Below are 10,118 nucleotides of genomic sequence, written 5' to 3'. Positions count from 1 at the left end.
GTATAATAGATTTGTTTAGAACTCGGTAGGTTATGTAATTCTCCAGCTGTAATATATTTGCTTTTGTGCCGAGACCCTTAGGATCAAGCTGGTCTGTTTTAAATATTGGTGATGACAAGGCCATATTTTCATTGAAGGGTTGAACAATTTAGTATTGATAGGATTCTGTGTATTGTTAGGATATATTCTTTTGGGGAGGTAAAAATTTGGTAAAGTATAAGATGGCAAAGTTCAATATTCAAGAGTTTTTGGAAAAAAAAAAAAAACAATTGTTCAGAAATTGTCAGGAGGCTCATTGGCTCTATTTCAGTGTCATGTGGTGGCCATGCAACGAGTGGAATGATTAAAGCTCAAATCAAGTTTCTAGCCTTAGAAGATTTTATAAACTCGGGAAATTGTCGGAAGAAGATATTGTAGCAGCTCGTGAACTGTTGGAAGAAGCTGAAGCAGAATTTGTAGTGAAGCTAGGATCAGGGGACCTAGAAAATGAAGGAATGAAAGCAGACAGGAATGTAGAGTCTGATATTCAACGAATTGCAGCGGATGAAAATTTGATTATGTTGAAGATGATAGCAGAACGAGAAGAAAGAGAGAGAAGACGGGAAGTAAGAAATGCAGATGATTCCAGAGAGATCCTAAGACATATAACGGAATCGAAAGCAAGACGAGAAGAAAGAGAGAGAAAAGAGAAAGAATGAGAAAAAAAGAGAGATTGCACAACATGCGAGGAAGTTGGAATTGTTTAAACGTTTGTGCAAGGTTGGCAACTCAGACTGAGATGTCTTCTGCTATGCACGATCCCATGTTTAATGTAATGTACGCCCACAGGTTGATTCCCAAATTCAGAAAATAAGTTTCCAATGAGTTCTTCGATCATTTTGAAATGGTCACGTCAGCAATGGTCTGTGTTATTGCAGTGTCCTAATTGGGAAAGAACACAGTGCTTTTGTTGCCTTGTCTCAGGACTAAAGGAAGGCGTATCAAGAAGTGAAAAGGAATGTGCTAAAAGTGTACCAGATGACCCATGAATATCAAAATGAAAGATTCCAAATTTTGAGGAAGGAGGAGAAAAGGACTTTACTGGATTACACTTATAAGGTACGACAATGTTTTTAGAGATAGAGGCTGCTAACGTGAGGGAGATGGCTGATTTAGAAGAATTGACAGTACTAGAACAATATTTACGAGGAATTGATGAACATATTCAAACGTACTTGTGAGAGAGAGAGAGGGGTGAAGAAACTTAATAAAGATGCTTCGCTGAGTGAAGATTATAATATTATCAGTCTTAAACTCTCCTCGTGTATGAAGTTTGAACCGTTCGCTCAGACCAAGTGTCAAGTCTTCGCCAAACCATGGAAACCAGTTCAGTAATAACTATGTGAACAAGTTCAATAGTTATAGTGGAAGTACCACTGGTACTGTTTCGAAGCAAAGTGCAATAGTACCACAGAAACAATCGTCGAATCGTCCTCCTTCAGATATCATGAAAGACATGCAGAAGGTTATTATTGTCTGTTACAAGTGATGCAAGAAAGGCCATAACAATAACCAATATTGGTTGAACCAACTGAAAACAGTTGCCAAAGTGGTTAAGAATAATTCCATTTCACAGAATGCGAAGATTGGGAACAATCAGGAAAGAATGACGAGGAAAATAAGCCAGCTAATGTTTACACAACGAACAGGACAAACCCAAACAGCGTGGATGCCATTAAACCGTATATTCATGAAGGTTTGCTAGCATCAATAGATGGGAGTGAGCAAACCCCGGTCAAGATATTGCGCAATTAAGGTTGTAAACATAGTGTTATGAAACGAGGTGTACACCCGTTGGTGGAACAGTCTCTCACAGGATATTCAGTCATCTTGAAGGGAATAGGTGAGGAGGTCACCACTATTTGCTGTTTGAAACTGTCATGCAAGTTGGTGACAGGTTATTTTGATTTTGAATAATAGTTTTATTGACTGTAGAAGGAGTAGAAGTCTTGCTGGGTAAAGAAGTTGTTAGAGCATCGTTTGTGCCTAGTCCCATTGTAACAGAGAAATCATTGATGTATGGTCCTATGACTAAACGCAAGAAGGACTACCCGTATCTGTTTGCTAGTTGCGTGATGACTAGGAGTATGACAAAGAAAGTGGCTGCATAAGAAGAAAGAGAAACCGAATGAGCAACGAACTTGAAGGATTTATTCTTAGAAGAAGAGAAATCCCATGATGGTACGCATGAGGAAAACTTCTGAGAGAGCCTGGGAGAACAGGAACGAAAGACGAAATTATCTTAAAGATGTATACTTATGAAGAAGTATAGACCAGCCGATATCCCTGGGAATGCTGAATGGGAGATATACCATCAGATATTTATTTCCGCACTGTTGAGAAGACAGATGATCGCCATATGCACGAGATAGGACACATAGGAATAAGAAAGAAGACAGAAAAGGTTAACAAATACTTTTCCTGGCCTGGCATGCATAAAGACGTGAGCCAGATGGCTGGAAAGCATAACAAGTGCATCAAGAAAGTTCCCTTACATCCGATTGAAGTACGAGGAGAACCCTTATGCAAAGGATTAATTAAAATGTTGGCAGAAAAAGGGAAGCATCGAGAGGAAACGGATAGAAATAATGACAAGGGTTGAGGAAAGGGATCAGCGAGATAAGGAAATTTTCCTTTGAAGGTATGAAAACAAGTAAAAAAAACGAAGAAAAGGTTTGATATGAAGAGTACGAACAGACAGTTTGTGGTAGGACAACAGGTGTCGGTTTACTGACCGATATGTAGGTTCCCACTCGCCAACAAGTTCTAAGAACAATTCCAGATTCTGAAGATCATTAACCAGACCTTCGATATCGAAATACCATGGAAAAGGAAAAGTTAAAGGAAGGCCATATTAACTTTAAAACCAATACTACAAGCACAGTATTTTAACAGGAAATTCCTTATCAAAGTGGATGAGTCAGATAACGGGATTGGAGATGTCCTATTACAAGAAGGCATAAAAGCTGAGGAAGCAGAAATGAGCCTACTCGACAGTTGAAAAGGAAGTACTAGCATTAGTTGCACCAATAAACAAGTTTGAAATTTACATGAAAAGACCACAGAATGAAGAGATTACAGTCTACTCAGATCAAAATCCTTTAACTTTGGTTAATAAGATGAAGAATGATAACCAAAGATTAACTAGATGATCATTACGCTTGCAACCATATTGTTTTAATGTAAAGAATATACCAGGGAAAGTTAAGAGAACGTGGTAGCAGAATCTGTGGATTCAGGCCCGGAATAATCAATCTTTTTTTCTCTGGGAAGTACCTTACGAAGCTGGTCAGTATAGAGCAATTATTTTATTTATGTATTTCATTAGTCTATTTAAGAGTTGTGTAGCCCACTCGTGGGGTGAGTTCCTCTTATTTGGTTCAAGTAAATGTATGCAAATTGTATAAGACTTTTATCGTTTATTCAATTGTATTCTTCATTTAAGTCAGTACATGGAAATTTCAAGAAAAAACTTTTCATTTCCCGTATTTTGTTACGAAGTCTTATGTAAACACCATTAGGTATGCTGTACGACACATACAAGGTATGAATACGAGGGCTTATGTCCTATCTATGAGGTATTACATAATGTTTATATTTCCACATGGTTAGAATGTTTTTGAAAACAGCAGAGTTAGGTTTATCTTTTTTTAATGTTTTGAGGGTAGGTCGGCGGAGTTAGCTGAGAAAGGGGTACCTCGCAAGCGAGGTTTCTTCCCCAATTCGATAAACTTAGTTGGCAACTTTGGCGCTGCTAGGCCTTGACCCGAAGGCACGAGAATAATCTATTTAGAATTATGTAGAAGTTTTAAGTCAATATATATGTGCCCCTAGGAAATTGCAAGCAGCAGAGGAGATCCAACCTGTCCCTTTGAGAGAGCCAATGTTCATTGGCTCTCTCCTCTCTAGTGCCTCGAGTATTTGCCCATTCAAAAGAGAATAAGTTTTCAACCAAAATATATCATGTGTAGTATATTCAAACGTGATAAATTCATTGAATTTGATTTCGAATGTATTGTGTTAATGTAAATAGTGGTATTATATAAATTTTTGTAACTGACCGTGAGAGATAAAGGTTAAAACTGTGAAGTGTATTTATATTATTTATCTGTTCAGAAACCTCATGTGAGCTAAAACTAATAAGTGTATCGTTACTTTTATGTAAATTTCTTTTGGTATTTACTCATTAGTGTTAAAGTGTTAACTATTTTCATTAATTATCAAGATTAAATATTTATGCAAAATTTAATTTCAAGTTGAACAACTGATTATATTGTTATCAGAGTACAATATTTTCTTCTCTTTTGTCTGAGGTTCTGTTCAGATTTAATATCATCGAGTAATTTAATTTTGTTGTTAACTCTTTTTGCGTTTGTGTTACAATTTTTTATACAATATATTTATTTTTGGGAAGTTTATATTATGTCGACCACCAATATTTCGTAACAGACCTTGTTCGTAATCCCTGACTAAGAATCGAAGTAAGAGGTGGTTCTGAATAGTTCAAGTGAAGTAATTACCCAGTTTTGTTTTGAATGTACATAGGAGGCCTTTGGATATTCAGTGTTTTTACCTATTTCCGTCTGGGAGTTCCATAATTTCTCAGAGCTGTGGTATTAATTTTCAAGTATAACAGATTTATGTAGAAATAAAATTGTGAAGTTGTAACTCGGGAGGTTATGTAATTCTCCAGCTGCAATATATATATATATATATATATATATGTATATATATATACAGTATATATAAATATATATATATATATATATATATATATGTAATATGAATCAGCAAAAACATGTAGAAATTATTGGAATGTCGCAGCTAAACAATTTTCTTCCGTTAATAGTTACATTAAGCTATGTCGACATTAGTCTTGTTTAAGTTTATGATGAAAAAAAACGTAGTTTCAATTAAGGTTCGATGTTGTAGAATAATAATAATGATAATAAAAAAACAACACTAACATGAGTTATACCATTCAGAGAGAGAGAGAGAGAGAGAGAGAGAGAGAGAGAGAGAGAGAGAGATCGAAATGTTCTGTTTAGCCTCATTGTGCAATGTTTCCAATACAAATTATTGCATTATATTTTTCAAAGCTCATCGTTATTTTTCAGATGCTAGATTGCCTAATAAAGATTTTATTTTAGCTTTTAGATATTCATAGATTGTAACGTTTTGTAATACGAAAGATACTATACTATAGAATATTTCTCAAGTTATTCAGATTCAAGAGGATGCGCTACGTCGGTCTTTAAACCCTTATCCAATTACCCTCTTTTCCTCATTTTTTGTACATTCCTTTTTCTTTGAGCTTTTCCCTCTCACAGTCTGTGATTGTGGTCAGGAATGGTTAGTGTTGACATTGAAACTAACAATTTAAACATATACAGTAACATCTTCACTATGTTGCTAATTCAATCTTTACCAAATGAGCTTTATTCGCTTTATAAGTATCGAAGCCATAGGCAAAATTAGATATATAAAAAAAAACAGCTGTAAATGGCGAGTCGTTGTCTTTTGGGTGTTTAGAGAATTTGCTACCTTTAGGATCCGTATTCTGACATTTGTCTGGCCGGATATAGTTAGATCATTATATTTTGTAGTCCTTCATATACCCTAAGTGCTCTGTAGAAAGATTTTTCCGTTTGCTTCAAAATCAACCAAGATTTTTTCGTTAACTGAAATAATGATAAAGGACTAGGATATATAATTGCATATACTTTTTTTTCTTTTTTAACTTTGAAATAGTTGCCAAGCTCAGTTACTTTCTTAACCATGGTCTCACTGCTAAACATATAGGAGCAGTGAACTTTTATTCAAGTGCACGTCAGTCAAAATCATAAGAAAGAATGTCGACCTTTCCCTGAATAGCTTCATTCATTGCAAAAGACAACTAATTCTTAGATACTGCCTATGCTGTTGAAGTTAAAACGCAAAGAAATTATTACGAATGTGTTATTTTATTTTACCCAGTATCTGCGAGGAGATATAGGTTACAGTAAATATAGCTTAATTATTGAAATGCTTCCAGAAATAAGTTTTATTGAGTTACTTGGTGTTGTTACTAGATATTTCAGCCAAAGGTTGTAGCAAATAATTTCAACACACTCGCAGTAGATCTTCTTGTCATTGATTCTGGAACGGCAGTGAGCATTGTGTATACTGTTGAAAATAACCGCAATTTTAAACAGAAATTCTCCGTAAAAATATAGTGTCTCAACCGTATTTTAGTAAAATACAGGCGACAATAATTTTACCTTATTTTTTAATATCTTTTACCGGTTAATGACCCTAGTATCACTGTTTACGTCAATATATCCGTTTTTAAAACGGAAAAAAATCATGGAATAAATGTTGCCAGACATTCACTGCTTTTTAATAGAAATTTTTGGGCTCAAGCCATGTCGTCCTGATGGAAGTTCCTATAGGGTAGCTTCCTAGGGTATATTACAACTACGGTGATATTCCCAGAGAATTTACCTTCAGGTACCCAGAATTCTAACTCCTGGAGCGAATATCCCTAATGAAAGGGATATCGCGACATATCAGAGGACGTATCCTTGACACGCCACATGGCAATCTGCACCCCAAACAGAGATAACACATCGAAGGGGTCAATTGACAAGAAAACGAAAACGAGAAAGAAAAAGGGGGAGCCGCTCCCAAGGCTCCCTCTTCTCCCGTTTCGTAAGCGTGCCTGGCGCCATCTGTATTCCTTGCAGCGATACACGAGGTGCTACAGATACTGTATGTAGGGAGGGGTCCTACAGCCTTTTCATAGAAAGGGAAGGGCGGGTCCATCAGGACGACATGGCCATCTCACCCAAAAATAGATTTTTCGCCTCGCTCAAAATCCGTTTTTTGGGCTCAAGCCATGTCGTCCAGATGGAAGTATACCAGAGCATTACTGTATCTGTGGATTCTCAGAACGTGCCGTACTCCCCGGAGGTAATTTTTCCCGGTCGACTAGACCTAGAGACCTAAGATGTTACCGTTATACATCTTTTCAACTAACCATAAACCATGTTAGAGCTTCCTGCCCCCTACAGGGAAGAGTCCTACTAGACTCTGGAAAAGTCTCGAAGAGTACATATACCTATGTATGAATACCAGGCAAGCCAATATAGTGGTCTCACCCTATATTAAGTAAAGCATAGTTTGAAAAGAACCACTGCGTCAATATGAAATATCGACCAGTTCTCCGCACAATACTTGTATTGGACAAAGGTTTATATCCGCATAGGAGGAAGCTGTAAATCCGCCACCATCCCCTTATGGGGTGGAATCCTCCCGCTAAGGGAAAGCATAAACCAATGCAACATTAGCTTGCATAAAGGAACAATCTATTAGAATTATCCCAGATAAATATACATAGAATGAATGCTCAATTATATCAATAAATTGACACAGGTGAAGGAGACGCAAGGTTCTCAAGAACAAGTTTATTGACAGACAATAAACAGACAGGTTAACAACAATTATATATATATATATATATATATATATATATATAGAAGAGGATAACCAAAACTTTAAGCATAAGTATGATAGTAAACAGAAACTTGTTTATCTGAAAGAAAAACATTAGTGCCACTCTTAACATACCGAGGTATCAAAGTCATAAAAGTCTGTATTACTAATCAGTGACATTAGCGTTAGAAACGCTCGGCACACATGTCTGCACTTATGCTAGGTTCACCTTTGGAAGTGGAACAGTCAACGTGGGCACCTCAGTGCCCTCACTTAGTTTGTAGCACAGTATGTAACTACACACTCACCCTGGAATTAATCGTCCTAATTAAAACCACTGTTCCTTGCAGAGTTAAACAGCAGGGTTAACGACGCAACCCACTGCTACCACAGATTTTTTTAGTTGCTCCACTTGCTTCGCATAGTGGCGAAAGAACACTCTGGAAGACTTCCAGCCAGTGTATGAACGAAGATGTTCAAAATCCATACAATTAAGAAATTTAAGGATGAAGCAACTTTCCTCGGTTCGTGACCTGCGGGTGTACTGTCAGGATCCGCTCTGCGAATAAAATATGTGATTCTCGCCCTGAGTTGATTCAGTGATAAATTTGAGCCTGATGTTTCTCCCCTGAATAGTTGACCACCCTTGAAGTCTGAAGTTCTATGAAGATAGACCTTTAAGCATTCTACTGGACATAGAGATGCATCTTCTTTCAGAGGGCAGATTCTCCAAGGACCACACCTGTTGGTGGGTAACTCATTCTTGGCGAGAAACGTAGGATCCGGAAACAGGTTCAGTTCTCCCCCATCCAGGAACTGAACACGACCTTCCTCTCTCGTGAGGGCTACAATCTCACTAACCCCGGCCCCGGACGCGAGTGCAAATAGGAAAATAACTTTTTGGGTCAAATCCTTTAACGCACACTCCTCATTGCTCAACAGAGAAGCAAAATGAAGAACTTTGTCTAAAGTCCATGAAATGGGCTTTGGAGGTGCTGAAGGCCTGAGCCTAGCACAGGCTTTCGGAACTTTATTAAAGATCTCGTTAGCGAGGTCGACCTGGAAGGCATATAGAATGGGTCTTGTCAAAGCAGACTTACACGTCGAAATCGTGTTAGCTGCCAACCCTTGACCAAGGAGGTGGATGAAGAAAGATAAGCAGAAGTCCGTCGAGATCTCCTGCGGATTCTTTGCCTTGACAAAGGCCACCCAATTTTCTCCAAGATGACTCATATTGCCTTCTAGTAGATTTGCACTTATATTCCTCTAGGAAGTCTATGCTGGTTTTCGAAATCCCAAAACGCTTTCTCACCGCTAGGGAGAGAAAATCATGAGCTGCAGGGTCCGGGTTTTCTGTAATGAAGCGCAGACAGTAGACTTCTGGACTCGCTGGGTCAGAACTGGATCTGGTAGCGGTAGAAACTTCAGCCGTAGTTCCAATGCCAGGGGGAACCACACGCTGTTCGGCCACTTGTGGGCCACTATTGCCGCTACCCCCTTGAAGGATCTCAGTTTGTTGAGGACCCTCAACAGAAGGTTGTGAGGAGGGAACAGATAAATCCTGGACCATCTGTTCCATTCGAGGGATATCGCGTCCACTGCTTCCGCTATAGGGTCCTCGTACGGGGACACGTACAGGGGCAACTTCTTGTTGTCTTTCGTCGCAAAGAGGTCTATCTGCAGTTCTGGTACTTGACTCAAGATGAATGAGAATGATCCTGCGTCTAGGGATCATTCCGACTCTATCGGTGTGAACCTGGATAGAGCGTCCGCTGTCACATTGCGGACTCCTTGAAGGTGAACTGCCGACAGGTACCACTTCTTCTTTTCCGCCAATCGGAAGATGGCCAACATCACCTGGTTGAGAGGTGGTGACCTTGATCCTTGTCGATTCAAGCATCTCACAACTACCTCGCTGTCCAGCACCAACTTTATGTGGATCGAGTGACGCGGGGAGACTTTCTTTAAGGTAAGGAGCACTGCCATAGCTTCTAGAAAGTTTATGTGAAAGGTCTTGAATAGCTTGGACCAAGTCCCCTGGACTTTTTTCCGATGAGAGTGACCTCCCCATCCCTCCTTCGAGGCGTTTGAGTGAATTGTCACCGACGGGGGAGGTGGCTGAAGAAGAACCGACTTCTTTAGATGTCTGGCTTGGGACCAAGGCCTGAGAAGAGTACGTAGCCGAAGCGGAACTGGTCTTCTCAGATCTCTTCGCGCGTTTGATGCATAACTTCTCCAAACTCCGGTTGCATCCTTTAGCTGTGCTCTTAGCACCGGGTCTGTCACCGAAGCAAACTGGAGAGAACCCAGTACTCTCTCCTGCTCGCGTCTTGATATCCTTTCGGAATCTAGAAGTCTCTTGACAGAACCCGCTATCTCCTTCCTTTTCTTCGCCGGGATCTAGAAACGGGTGTGACATTAGGTCCCAGTGGATTCCCAGCCACTGGAACTTTTGAGATGGAGAAAGTCGAGACTTTTTTCTGTTGATCTTGAAGCCTAGATACTCTAGGAACTGGATCACATGAATGGAAGCTTGCAAGCATTCTGTCTTGGATGCTGCCCACACCAGCCACTCGTCCAGGTAGGCTACTACCTGAATTCCTTTT

This window comes from Palaemon carinicauda, chromosome 17 (genome assembly GCF_036898095.1).
Source record: "Palaemon carinicauda isolate YSFRI2023 chromosome 17, ASM3689809v2, whole genome shotgun sequence".
Classification (NCBI taxonomy): domain Eukaryota; kingdom Metazoa; phylum Arthropoda; class Malacostraca; order Decapoda; family Palaemonidae; genus Palaemon; species Palaemon carinicauda.
Note: the sequence above shows the minus strand (reverse complement) of the source record.